This window comes from Quercus lobata, chromosome 8 (assembly GCF_001633185.2).
Source record: "Quercus lobata isolate SW786 chromosome 8, ValleyOak3.0 Primary Assembly, whole genome shotgun sequence".
NCBI lineage: Eukaryota > Viridiplantae > Streptophyta > Magnoliopsida > Fagales > Fagaceae > Quercus > Quercus lobata.
Genome location: NC_044911.1, coordinates 41,504,586 through 41,517,954, shown reverse-complemented (window position 1 = coordinate 41,517,954; position 13,369 = coordinate 41,504,586). Strand labels below are relative to the sequence as shown.

Genomic DNA, 13,369 nt, shown 5'->3' with positions numbered 1-13,369 from the left:
GGGAATAGGAAATTGTTTGTTTTCAACCAATCTTAAGTGACTCAAGCTGGAGTTAATAGTCAAAAGACAAGGCTAGGATTAAAATTATGAATTTGTCGGCCTTTGTAAAAAGTAAGTCAGAATTTGTATTGATGATATTCGGTATATTAGTGTTAAGTACTGTTAATATGATCACTCTCAGAAATTATGCAAGTGCTTTAACAACTCACATTAACATTAAAAAAAACGTGTTATACGGGGAGCCTTTGGAACAAGAAGTTAATTTATTTTATTTTATTTTAAGATATAGTTTCAATTTATGTTGTCTGTTTTTTATGACTCTTTTTTTATCAAATTAAGATACCAATTAATTTTTGGTATAGGTAGAAATTGGATCACAAATCTCTCATTCAACAAGAAAATTCTTTACCAGCTGAGTTAATTGAAATCCACTTAAAATAAGAAGTTTGATATCAATTTGTCTCCTTTACTCTTAAGGGAATTGAGTCCCTCTTCACTTATTGTAACCAACAAAAAAAAAAAAAAAGTACATAAAGCTTTAAAATTAGGAGTTTATTACCTGCATAATCATGCTAAATATCTAATTAACCAAATGAAAATTCATCCAGCAATATTGGTGGCCCTCTATCCCAATTTTGGTGTTCTATTTTATAGGTTATCAATTGTAGATTCATAGCCAGTCATATATCTCATTTGCTTTTTAGTTATAATTAACCAAATTTAAAAAAAAAAAAAATAGACAAATAATATACTGCTAATGTATTGCTATGAATCATAACTGTTCTTCTAATGTGGCCCTTTCTTTCTTTCGAACCTATTTGAGTGAATCAAAAGAAATTCGTCCGACTTAGCTAGTGCACTTTTATTTATGTGATTATCCAAAAATATAAAGAAACTTTTGTGACAAAGGTAAATTATCTCTCCAATGTGAACTATCCAATTAACCAAGATTTGTACTTTTTGTAATTTTTTTAATAGAACTTGTTTGTCTTGCTTTCTATAACGCAGCATTACATATATGAAGAACACATAATTCAAGAACCACGTAGAACAACACTGCTTAAAAAATGATATTTACCTTATATTTTATAGCTAAAGAATTTCGTTAGCTACATCAATGGGATCTGATGTTTCCAATTAGAATCTAGTAAGATTTTAAGAGGACTTAAGTGACCATTCTTAAGTATCATGTCATGGATAACTTATCCTCTATAATATCTATGTACAGGGAAGGCTTCAACTATAAGTTTAGGGTTTTCACTATTATTTTACGAAATTCAAAGTGAGTATTCATTTAATGTCAGAGTTTCTGGCCCATATGTTAGGAATATGCTAAGAAGTTGTGAATATCCACCATACAAGTGGTGGTGATGATGTAATAAAATAAATAAATAAGGGTTAATAAATGATTCTCTATTTCCAACTATGGCTTTGGCAAATACCCCTTGATTTCCTCTTTCAGAGAATCAAAGATGTAAAACATGGAATTGGGTCAACTTTAGGTTGAATACTTCTCTTCCCTAAAAAAAGAAAAAGGTTGAATACTTCTCAATGCAGTAAAGAAGAGGGGTTTGACTGGGTTTGATTTCAAAAGTTCTTAACCTGATTGAGTTTAACATGTCTGAAAAGAAAGTGCAAAGTTACAATGGGATTATTTATTTATTTATTTTTTGATTAAAGGATAAATCACAATGGGATTAATTTACGAAGTCAAATCGTTCATTTAAAGGCCAACCATTATATAAATCTATATTCAACATCACACTCAACGAATTAGGTTTTTCTAGTGAGTTCTAGTTAGCTCATCTGATAAAGTCTCTGATGGTTGGATAAGAGATTTAGGGTTCAATTTTCGCCTATACCAAAAATTGATTGATATAAATTATACTTTTAAATACACTTTGCACTTTAAATTTTTAGAATGCACAGTTACTAACTTACCATCCTAAACTATAACCTATATTACACTTTGCATCTTACCATCAATTTTACTGTTAACATGGATGGTACCACGTGAAAAGACTCAATTGCTCACATTCTCAATCCATTTAAAACAAATGAGAAATTACATTTATTATCTTAAACTATACTTTGGATTACACTTTCTGCCTTAAACTTTGGTTTTCCATCCAAGATAATGGTAGAATTGATGACAAGTGCAAATTGTAATACGAATTATAGTTTAAGATACTGACAATGTATTTTGAAAGTTTATAATGCACTGTGTAATTTAGGGTATCTTCTAGGTTGTAAGAGTAGCCATATCAATGGTTGCAAAAATTTGCAAAATACAAAAAATGTTCAATTTTGCATATTTTAACCCAAAAAACACATACATCAGTACTTGTAAAAATGTGCAAATATACAAACTGTTTTGCAAATGAACAGTAACTGTGCACTGTTCATGTGCTCACAACAAAGAAAGAAAAAGGTGGGTGGGGCCATGTGGGTAGTGGTTTGTTTGATATAATAAAAAATTAAAGAAATATTATTATTTAAATAAAATAGATGATAGAATAGATAAACTGATGTGGATATCTTGTAAAAGTGAGTGTGTAAAATAGAAAAAAAAAATGTTTTTTCTTGCAAAATAGACATGAATTTTGCACGGATTGATGTGATCGATGTGATTGCTCTAAGAATGTAATTACCTGAAAATGGGCTGAACTAGCCCAACAAATGTTTACGGGCTTACCATGATTGTGAAGTTCAAGAATGGACTCAAATTCAATATGATCACAGCCCAATTGGTTCTCGTGAACCGAATTTATTTCTAGTCCACAATGTGAGCCAGCATGGTGGACTCGGTGCTTAATTTGCTTGATTAGCCAAATTCAATTGTTGGGCCTTAACAATAATCACATGAAATGTTTTATTACTAAAAACTAAAAATATTGTAACAAAATAATTTTTAAATATGTGAATAATATAGTGGGACTCAGTTTTGAAGTTTTTTTTGCTGAATGAAGTACTTGCGGGTCTCGTAAATAGTGCACAAGAACCCATTGGAAACGCAAAACGCATCTGAAAATGAATTTTCAACTCTATCCAAACGTACACGAAATCCTTTATTTATTTATTTTTTTTTTTTTTTTGGAATTTTCTCTGCATTCACAGGCGAGACCAATTGGTTAAATAGAAGTGAAATTGGTTGTTAAATAGTTCTGTCCAGTTCAAGCGTTCGTTGATATTGGTTGTTAATTCAAAGCCTTAGCTTGTGCTATGAACTTTGAAGCTTCTTTTAACACCTTTTGTAACGTCATAACCATGCATTTGATACACAGCCCTTTAATGATGGAATGAAACGGTACGGTGAGAGCATTTTGGCCTGTTCTGATATAAGAAAAGTACAAAGGAAAACGATTAAACTGCTCACTATTAGAGACCAAGGCATGGATCAATTTAAGATTCAACCCATATTAATACACATAAAGAGACAAGTGCATGCACCACGTAATCACTCTAGAGAAAATCATATTAGTAATCAAATTAGATTATGGGCTCAAATCAGAAAACCTGTGCGTGCACGTTGAAGATGATGGACAAAGCTTCCTCTAGCAGGACTACACACATGAATTAATCTATATAAATCTCATAAGCTACCGTGGAGTTGGTGTGCCTTTCATTCATTCAATTTATTAAATCCTAGCTGCTACCAGTACCATGGGGTTCACTAACCAGAGCCAATGGATTTGTTTCGCTTTAATCCTCAGTATGGGAGCTTTGGCTTCTCAAGCTACTGCTCGCACCCTCCAAGATGAATCAATGCGTGAGAGGCATGAGCAATGGATGGCTCATTATGGACGTGTATACGAGGACAATTACGAGAAAGAGAACCGTTTCAAGATATTCAAGGAAAATGTGGCACGTATAGAATCTTCGAACGGTGATGCAAACAAATCTTACAAGCTAAGTGTCAACCAATTTGCAGATCTTACAAACGAAGAGTTCAAAGCCTCACGAAATAGATTCGAGGGGCATGAGTGCTCCACAGAGACAACATCCTTCAAATATGAAAATGTGACTGCTTTGCCTTCTAGTATGGATTGGAGAAAGAAAGGAGCTGTAACACCCATCAAGGACCAAGGCCAATGTGGTAAGTGTTTAATTTTGAGATAAACAATATTTATTGACTTCAAGACTCTTGACTCTTTTGCCAAGAATATAACCTTGTAGCTTAATTAAAAGTCTAAAAGTTCCTTGTGTTTCCAATGGAGACATCAAGAGTTCAAATCTCCATCTTCCAACTATTGAATTATCCAAAAATATATATATATATATATATATATATATAAAAGATTTTGACTCTTTCTTGTGATGAACATATAGGGTGTTGCTGGGCATTTTCAGCAGTGGCAGCTATGGAAGGAATTACTCAGCTAACAACTGGTAAATTAATCTCTTTGTCTGAACAAGAGCTAGTAGATTGTGAATTTGTGATACTAAAGGTGTGGACCAAGGCTGCCAGGGTGTTTTGATGGATAATGCCTTCCAATTCATACAACACAATCACGGCCTCACAACAGAGGCCAACTACCCCTACATGGGTGTTGATGGAACTTGCAACGCTAACGAAGAAGCCAACGATGCAGCCAAAATAACTGGCTATGAAGATGTGCCTGCCAACAGTGAGCAGGCATTGCTAAAGGCTGTAGCTAATCAACCAGTTTCTGTTGCCATTGATGCTGGAGGCTTTGAGTTCCAGTTCTATTCGACTGGTGCTTTTACAGGACCTTGTGGCACTAGCCTAGACCATGGTGTTACTGCTGTTGGGTATGAGGTAAGTAATGATGGGACTAAGTATTGGCTAGTGAAGAATTCATGGGGTACACAATGGGGCGAAGACGGGTACATACAGATGCAAAGAGATGTTGCTGCAAAGGAAGGCCTCTGTGGCATAGCAATGGAAGCCTCTCACCCTACTGCATAAAGTTTAAAATCAAAATCAACGTCCACTACCTCAGTAAAATGATGTGCATGCTTGTTTTTCATTTCTATACAGTACTTCTATTGTTCATGATCTCTACATATGATTTGTGTATCTTTTATTCCACGGATAAGTCTGTAAGACTTCGCCTTAATTGCTATGATATAATATTTAGATTACATCTTCAATTTCCTTTGTTAAAACTCAAAAAATTGCTTTTATTAGAATATATATTGGTTAAATGATTAAATTCATAATTTCCTAATGATTTAAACTTTTGGAACAATTAGTAATTAGTTTTGGGTTTGAATATTGTTTCTACCCTACCTCGCATTTAAAAAGTTAAAAACCTCATGATTCTCTATTTCCAACTATGGCATAGGCAAATACCCCTTTATTTCCTCTTTAAGAGAAACAAAGATGTAAAACAAGGATTTGGGTTGAGTTTTGGTTGAATACTTCTCTTCCCTCCAAAAAAAAAAAATGAAAAAATGAAAAAGAAAAAGATGAATACTTCTCAATGCAGTAAAGGAGAGGGGTTTGGCTGGGTTTGATTTCAAAAGTTCTTAACCTGATTGAGTTTAACATGTCTGAAATGAAAGAGCAAAATTACAATGGAATTATTTTTATTATTATTAAAGGATAAATCGCAATGGGATCAATTTACGAAGTCAAAACGTTCACTTTAAAGAAGTGGAAAGACCCAATCATTATATAAATCTACATTTAACATCACACTCAACCCCTTTCCTTCTCTCGTATGTGTGTGTGTTTGTTTCTCCAAAAAAAAAAAAAAAAGTTCTTTTAATTAGGGTCTATTTGGATACCGCTGAAAACTGAAAACGTTATAGCAAAATAATTTTTAAATGTGTGAATAGTGTTGTTGGATTCATTTTTAATGAAAGTTTTGCTAAAAAAAAAAAAAGGGTTTATGAGTCTCATGAACAGTGCACGAGACCCAATGGAAATGTGAAACATTCTTCTAAAAAAAAAAAATAAAATAAAAACGTGAAATGCAGACGTTGAACACCAAACGTTGTATCCAAACGGATACTTAATATTCCAGAAATGTGCAGCCCATTTCAAAAGAAAAAACTAAAAACAGAAAAGAAAAATTATACTTTACCACTTAAATTATACTTTTTGTAGAGATATTAGGCCCAATAGAATGTATCGGGCCGGGGGCCCAGTCCAAGGACACCTCAAAAGTCCGAGGATGGATAGACATGGGATAGAGGTCAACACTGATAAATAAAGGAAGGGATTTAGGTGTTATGTTCCAGGGAAGTGATCCGAGGATGAATGCTTCCATGGCTAGGCAAAGCCGAGGTCAGACGATGCGGTCTGACATCAAGAGTAACGTTCCGGATGGTTCCACTGACGAGAATAAGTATCAAGAAGGAACAAGATATAGGGAAGCTATAAAATATCTGAAGGGAAAACTGCTACCATCGCATTAAAGGCTCTACAGATAACTCTTTGGTTGTATTAATGAGGAAGTGATATCTGAACAGTAACTTTCAGCCTTACAGCTACTATCCAAAGATTTCAGGAAGGTGCTGATGGGATAAGGATCAACACCAACAATCTGATTTGCACATGGAAGGTGGAGATGAAAAGGGAAGATAGTATAAAATGGAAGAGATATCCTGAGAGAAATGGATCAGAAATTAAGAGAAAAACACTGTAGCAATCAAGAATTGAACTTGTAATCAAACTCGAGATAAATATATAAGAAATGATCTCATTGGACTATGTCGAGGATGATTTTCTTCAGATTAAACTAGAATATCTTCATTTTCTTATCATCTGAATCCACTTTACTTGTTGTTTGATTCATTAGAGCTCAGTTTTCCAACTCACTCTCTACAAATTCATTGTATTGGGCTTTTTGGGCCTAAGTTCATTCATCCCTTGGGCTACAGACTCAAATATGGTCCTTACAATTGGCGTCGTCTATGGGAATTTTCTGGTGTCATAGTGAGTCTAACATCCAACTATGGTAGGTTCAGGTCCGAATCAGGCAGAATCTATGGGGTCTTAGTGTCAAGATTATTTCCGTAATCTTGAACAAAGAAGGGACTGGGAAGGGAGTGTGCATACTACCCAGACCGGTAGGAGCCATTCTCGGGGTGGGAGCCACCTCTCTCATGAGGAAGATGCTAAGAACATGCAGTGGGAGATTGATCATTTAAAGAGGAAGTTGTGTCACGAACGGCGAAGGTGAACTCCCTCCCATTTTGACTTCTCTTTTGATGATGAAGAGGATGGTAGTTATAGACGCAGATCAAGGACTCCTTCTAGTGAGTCCTTCTCGTATGATGAGGACTACTATTATGAGCGCAGAAACAAAAATTCATCTTCCAAAAGCTTTGGAAATGATGCTATGAGTAGAGCACTCAACCAAATTTCCAAGTCACTTTTCACGCATAGAATCGAGGGAGGGAGACTTCCTCGGAGGTTCACCTAGTCCACGTTCACCATGTACAATGGTCAAACAGATCCTATAAAGCATGTAAGCCACTTCAACCAGAGAATGACTATGCACTCCAAGAATAAGGCTTTAATGTGCAAGGTATTCCCCTCCAGTTTAGGACTTGTGGCCATGAGGTGGTTTGATGGCCTAGGTGCAGGTTCCATTAATTCTTTCAAAGAGCTCACCCGAGCATTTGGGTCTCGTTTTATCACGTGCAGTAGAGTTTCTTGACCCTTGGACTCCTTGTTATCCATGTCCATGCGAGAAGGGGAGAACTTGAAAACGTACTCGGACAGATACTAGGAGATGTTCAATAAGATCGATGGGGATTTCGATGACATGGCTATAAGGACATTTAAGGTCGACCTACCTGCCGAGCATGGTTTGAGGAAGTCCTTGACTGGGAAACCTGCTGGCACTATGCATCAGCTCATGGACCGAATTGATAAGTATAAACGGGTCAAGGAGGACCAACAGCAAGGCAAGAGGAAGGGTAAGGTTATCCCTTAGGAGATGAGGGATTTTAGGTTGGACCGCTACAACAATAACAGGCCTTGAAGGGATTTTGTTGGGCAATCTGGGTTTACGGCTCCTTAGGCGATTAACTCGGTGTTCTCTAAGAGTCAGTGCATCAAGTTTTGGAGAAGAACAAGAGCAAGCCATACTTCAAACGACCAAACAAGATGGGAGGAGACCCTATGAGGCGCAACCAAAGTCTTCATTGCTAATACCACTAGGAATGAGGGCATGCCACCGAGGACTATAGAACTTTGTGGAACCATCTAGAGCAACTAGTCAGAGATGGAAGGTTACAACAGTTTTTATATCTGCCTAATGGGCAAGGAGACTAAGCAGGGTCGAGGGCTTAGAGGAATGCTTCTTCAAGGCCCCATTTGGGTACAATTAATGTCATCTTTGCTGCTCTTGGAAGAACTGGCTCGCAGCCCTCCAGGGTGATGCCTGTAGCTTTGCCACACGCCGACGACTCTAATCCTAAGCCGAAGAGGGCTAAAGTGGAGGTCCGACCAGTGTTGAGCTTTTTGGATGAGGACAAGGTTAGAACCATGTAGCCACCCGATGATGTTTTAGTGGTCACGCTTAGGATAGAATGGTATGATATGAAAAGATTATTGATGGACCAGGGCAATGGTGCAAAGATTATGTACCCTGACTTATACAAAGGGCTGAATCTGAAGTTTGAGGATTTGACAGCATATGATTCAGCTTTGATAAGCTTTGATGGAAAAGTTGTCTTTCAAAAGGGTCAGATTAGACTACCCGTACAAGTAAGTTCAGAGGTAGTAGAAGTGGACTTCATTGTGGTGGATGCTTATTCTCCCTACAAGGCCATTGTGGCAAGACCATGGCTCCATGCCCTTGGGGCTGTTTCTTCTACCCTGCATTTGAAGGTAAAATATCCGTTCGGGGACCAAGTTGAAGAGCTTGTTATTAGTTAATCTATGGCTAGGCAGTGCTTGGCGGCTGCAATTATACATCAGCCTGAAAATGAGTCATTGGCCTCTGCTGAGGGGAGCTCATAGCAATCAAGGATTCCGGTCCTATCTACAGATGCGGTGTTGAAAGGGGCAAAATGCGAGAAGGTAGAAGAGATTGTTATAGATAGTGATCTGGAGAAATTCTTTCAGGTCGGAGCTTAGCTACCTCTTCAGGAGAAGGAGAAGTTGATAGCATTCCTTAGAAAGAACATTGATGTATTTGCATGGAATGCTTATGAAGCACCTGGGGTGGATCCAAACTTCATTTGCCATCATCTGAATGTCAACCCAACTTTCCTCCCTAAGAAGCAACTACCTCAGCACTCATCTAAAGAACATTTTGATGCTGTCAAGGAGGAGATGAACAAGGTTAAGCAGGCTAGGGTTACTAAGGAAGTGTTCTACCCTGAATGGTTAGCCTATACAGTAGTAGTAAAGAAGAAAAGTGGAAAATGATGAGTATGCATGAATTTCACAAACTTGAACAAGGCCTGTCCAAAGGACCCTTTCCCCATGCCTCGGATTGATCAGCTAGTGGACACAACTGTAGGCCATCCTTGGATGAGCTTTTTGGATGCCTTCCAAGAATACCACCAAATACTACTGGATATAAGTGATCAAGAGAAGACAACTTTTGTCACCCCCACTGGAAATTACCATTACAAAGTAATGCATTTTGGTTTAAAGAATGCAAGGGCTACCTACCAGAGGATGATGAACAGGGTTGAGCTTGTTAACGACCTCGGGAATATCTTCGAGATCTTGAGGAGGCACAAGCTGCGGCTTAATACTTCTAAGTGTTCTTTTGGTGTTAGTTCAAGAAAGTTCTTGGGCTATATGGTCACTTACTGTAGGATTGAAGTCAATCCTAATCAAATTAAGGCAATTAACAGTCTATAACCACCTTGGAATCGTAAAGAAGTCCAGAAGCTAACAGGAATGACTGCTGCCTTAAACCGATTCATCTCTCGATCAGCAGACAGGTATAGGCCTTTCTTCAGTTGTTGAACAAGTGAAAGAGATTTGAATGGACCGAGGAGTGTGTTCTAGCTTTCCAGCAATTGAAAGAATACCTTTCTTGGCCACCCATTATGTCCAGACCTGAGGTGAATGAGGTTCTGTTTGCTTACATTGCAATGGCCTCCCACGCAGTGAGCTTGATGCTGGTACAAGTTGATAGTGGTGTGTAGATGCCAGTTTACTATGTGAGCAAGTCACTACATGAGGCCAAGGTCCGTTACCTTCCACTGGAGAAAGCCATTTTAGCAGTGGTGCACGCTACACGTAAGCTCCCCCACTACTTCCAATCACACATGGTTGTTGTCCTAACCCAACTTCCGCTCAGATCTCTACTCCGAAATGCTGATTATACAGGGAGGATTTCCAAATGGGGCACGATCCTAAGGGCTTTTGATATCAAGTACATGCCTTGCACCTCGGTCAAGGGTTAAGTCCTTGCTGATTTGGTGGCAGAGTTCGCTGAATCCCCATTAGAAGAAGAGTGGAGAAGTAAGACATCGATGGACTCCCTGCAAGAACCTTTGTCCTAGAGGGTATAAGTTGATGGTGCAGCAAATCATAAAGGATCTGGAATGGGGCTAGTTCTAATATCTCCCGAGAGGACCATAATTGAGAAATCCTTGAGATTGGACTTCTTGACCACAAACAATGAAGCTGAGTATGAAGTTCTGTTGGTAGGAATGACCATGATTCAAAAAATGGGTGGAAAGGTAGTGGAGATATTCTCAAATTTGAGATTGATTGTCGGCCAAGTAGGGGGAGAGTTGGAAGCCAGAGATCTCAGAATGTAAGAGTATTTAAACCAAGTTAGACACTTAAAGTCAGGGTTTGAGTCTTTTAATTTATCATAAATCCCTAAGAGTAGAAATACACATACTGACTCTCTTGCCACATTGGCAACCTCCTTGGCACAAAGTTTATCTCAAGTGATCCTTGTGGAAGACTTGTGTAAACCCACTGAAGTAGGGAGAAACATGGTCATATTCATCAGATTAGGGTGGGTCCTAGCTGGATGGACTTCATTGTATTATTTCTTAAGGAAGACATCTTGCCCAAGAGTAAATCCGAGGCCGACAAGGTGCAAAGAAAGGGTCCTTAGTTTTGGCTGTTCGAGGATCAAAAGTTGTATAAGCGCTCTTTTTCTGGGCCGTACTTGATGTGCATACACCCTGAGGCCTCAGAGCTACTTCTAGAAGAGTTACATGAAGGGATTTGTGGAAGTCACACAGGACACAGGTCCTTGTCTCACAGAGCCCTTACGTAGGGATATTGGTGGCCGAACATGTAGAAGGAAGTACAAGAATATGTGAAGAAGTGTGACAAATGCCAAAGATTTGCCCCAAACATTCATCAACCAAGAGGAGTCCTTAATCCTCTATCCAGCCCTTGGCTTTTTGCTCAATGGGGCTTGGATATTGTTAGAGCTTTTCCTAAGGCAGTAGGAAATAAGAGATATTTACTAGTCAGCACAGATTACTTCACCAAGTGGATTGAAGCTGAACCATTAGCAAATATCAGGGATATGGATGCCAAGAGATTTGTTTGGAAAAACATTGTCACTCAGTGCAATGGCTAATGCTGATAGGTTTTCCAGTATGAAAAGGTAGAATGTTGGTGAGTTTTATTTAGTTTCAATTTATTTATAATGTATAAATTGTGTTTCAAATCTCCGACCTTATGAAGTTTGACAAGTCCAAACAAGTTCCTATAAGTACACTTTGGTGAGATTTTTTATCTTCAAAGAATTGGCATAACAATTATCATGGAATTTATTGTAGCATAGGAATTATAAAGCAATCTGCTATACATAGTCATGAATTTTGATTAGGTAAAATACTATTTTGGTCCCTGAACTTTGACAAAAATTTGTTTTTTATCCCTAAACTTTAAAAAGTTCTTTTTCATCCCTAAACTTTGTAAATAGTTTTTTTTAATGGTTTAGAAAAAAAAATAAGAATGAAAAAGGTACTGATTTCAATAATTTAGGAATGAAAAGTAAAGTTTAATGACATAAATAAAACATTTTCAATAGTTTAGGGATGAAAAATGAACTTTTCAATAGTTTCGGGACGAAAAATGAACTCCTTAAAGTTCAGGGATGAAAATCAAAATTTTGATAAAGTTTAGGGACTAAAATAGTATTTTAACCATTTGATTCTATATATCTATTATACCAAGCAATGATTAATGTTTTTGAATGCTTTAGATTCTATCCACAATTTGTTCGGTTTTCATGGATAATCTATTGTTTCAGGTTTAGGTTAGTCATGATACTTAGATTCAGAGTTTGAACTTTTGGATTAAGGTTATTAGTAAATAACTGCATCATTGTGGTGTCCTTCATTGCTTTAAGAAGTAAATTTTGACTTGAACGAATAAGATGAACTAAAGTATATATGAATGAAATAAGATGCATGTGGCTGTGTTGTCAATTGCCATTACTCGTATTTTATACCATATATAAACTCTACAATGACGTAACTCTTCATTATAACGAATGGTCCTGGTTGATGGAAGTGAAAAATCATTGCAGACAAAAATCGAAACTACTATCTTTATTTTGAACTCATATGTGCTCAATTAGGATTGATATATATTGGTCATGGTGAGCAAAGAAAACAAAACTTATTTTTTATTTTCTACACATGCATGTAATGAATATATGAACGGATGGCTTCAATCAGTTTGCCAAATAATGTCTTCCAACTCTTTTTCACATTGCTTCACAGAATTAACATCTCATGCTGATGGTGTTTGATGATGTGTAAGGCTATAAGATGTTGAAACATAAGAAACTCTAGAATCTTTTGTTTTTGGTTTTGCATAGTAAGAGCATGCAATTACAAAAGGCAAAACCCACCCACACTCCAAAAGGAGAAAAAAAAGCCACTTAGATTTGGGCAAAAGTGACTTTTATTTACACGAAATCATTGGCTGAAACTATTTCACTTAAAATTGTTCATATGCAGATTTAAAGAAAAGAGGTGAGACTCTAGAAGGAGGATGCTTGGGTGAAGATTGTTAGGTGAATAATCTCCAAAATCATATAAGTGTAAAATATATTTATGTAATGAGGTTTATTTATATGTAATAATTTATAATAGAAAATAACGTTAATTTATATCTAATTAACATGGAATATGAGCTTAAAGGAAATCAAATATCAATAAGAGGTGCATGTTTAAGAAGAATAAAAAGAATAGATGGGATTCTAGAATGATATTTATGTTAAAATTTGAAAATCCTTTATTTTTTAAGATGGCATAATAGTTTTTTAGGTCTGACTATAGTAGATAGCATGCTTGATCCTAAGAAGTCACAATTATTATTTTTTAGACCTTAGCAATATAAATTGGTCTCTTCAATTTTTGGGAAATTATTCTAAAAGCCTTTCTAAGCATTTAGATTCATTTATATTAATCTATCTTTAATGCAATCACACATTTGTTT

The 13,369-nt window shown here is 36.6% G+C and overlaps 1 pseudogene; it reads left to right on the top strand.

The window, feature by feature from the left end:
• Positions 1-3,663: 3,663 nt before the first annotated feature.
• On the top strand, positions 3,664-4,930 carry LOC115958290 (annotated as a pseudogene).
• The last annotated feature ends 8,439 nt before the right edge of the window (positions 4,931-13,369 follow it).